The sequence below is a fragment of the Anolis sagrei genome, chromosome 4, assembly GCF_037176765.1.
Source record: "Anolis sagrei isolate rAnoSag1 chromosome 4, rAnoSag1.mat, whole genome shotgun sequence".
Taxonomy (NCBI): domain Eukaryota; kingdom Metazoa; phylum Chordata; class Lepidosauria; order Squamata; family Dactyloidae; genus Anolis; species Anolis sagrei.
Window position 1 is genome coordinate 247147866 of NC_090024.1, and position 1543 is coordinate 247149408.

The window sequence follows — 1543 nt, forward strand, 5'->3', positions numbered from 1 at the left end:
CCTTTCCCTCTCCATAGTGTTACTTTGTGTCCTTTACTGCCTCAAAACTTCTCTTTTAATAAACCTTTCTTCTCCTGGGCTGCAGATGGCTGCCGGCCCTCCTGGGATGCGATTTTCACATCCCGGGGAGGCCGAAACTGCATTTCCTTAAACCGCGGATACGGAAACCCCTTCAGGCCCCCGTATCTGCGGGTCAACGGATCGTTTCGAAAACATTGTCAATCTTCTCCTGGGAGAATTCTAAGGCTAATGGCTATCTCAGTTTCACTCCGCTATCCTTTCCGCCCCAGGAATAACCTTTTTTGCCCCCAAAACCATATCCTGGAGTCCAGCTATTTTTCTGAAGATGCTGCCTCGCTGCCACCATTTTGTGGATGTCCAAAAAGCCTGCTGATCCTGGGGAACTGTCGTGGTGAACCCATGGGTCCCCTAAGATGTTGGCGGCCCACCTTGGCCGGTGGGGTTCAGAACGTTCTGATTGTAGGTGAACTATAAATCCCAGCACCTACAACTCCCAAATGTCAAGGTCTATTTCCCCCAAACTCCACCAGTGTTCACATTTGGACATGTTGAGTATTCATGCCAAGTTTGGTCCAGATCCATCATTGTTTGAGTCCACAGTGCTCTCTTGATGAAGGTGAACTACAACTCCCAAACTCAAGGACAATGGCCACCAAACCCTTCCAGTATTTTCTGTTGGCCGTGGGAGTTCTGTGTGCCAAGTTTGGTTCAATTCCATTGTCGGTGGAGTTCAGAATGCTCTTTGATTGTAGGTGAACTATAAATCCCAGCAACTACAACTCCCAAATGACAAAATCAATCTCCTCCCAAGCCCACCAATATTCAAATGTGGGCGTATTGGGAATTTGTGCCAAATTTGGTCCAGTGAATGAAAATACATCCTGCATTTCAGATATTTACATGGCGTTTCATAACAGGAGCAAAATGACAGTTATGAAGTAGCAACGAAAATAATTTTATGGTTGGGGGTCGGCACCACATGAGGAACTGTATTAAGGGGTCGCGGGATTGGAAAGGTTGAGAACCACTGATCTAAGGGTTCCTCTCTCCGTGGGAGCCTCTAAATTCTAGCTCAAGATCAAAAAATATCCCAGTGTTTGCAAAGCTCTTTCTCAGCTGGATGCTTGGATGCAGGGGCGGCTCGTCCATTACGCGAAGTAAGTGGTCGCAGAACACGTTTTTTTGCCAGGGGCGCAGAGGCGCCTCTGTAAATGCCCCTCGACCGCCACTTGAGGAGCGCCCCTTCAGCTCACAACAGTCCTAGCAGTCCGGGGGGAGCCTCGGCTTTCTTGCCTCACTGCCAGGCAATCCTCTTCCCAAAGGGGCCGGGCCCTTGAGCCTCGCCTAGCCCCTCTCGTTCCTGATCCACCCGGCCACCGGGTGCGCGAGCAGAGCTGGTGCTCAATCGTTCTCCACGTTCTATCCCTTTCCCATGACCGGCTCCCTTTCCCAATCCCCGGCGCTCCACCCGCCTCCTCTCCTCTCCCCAATCCGCGGGTGGGCCAAGGGGCGGAGCCGCCAT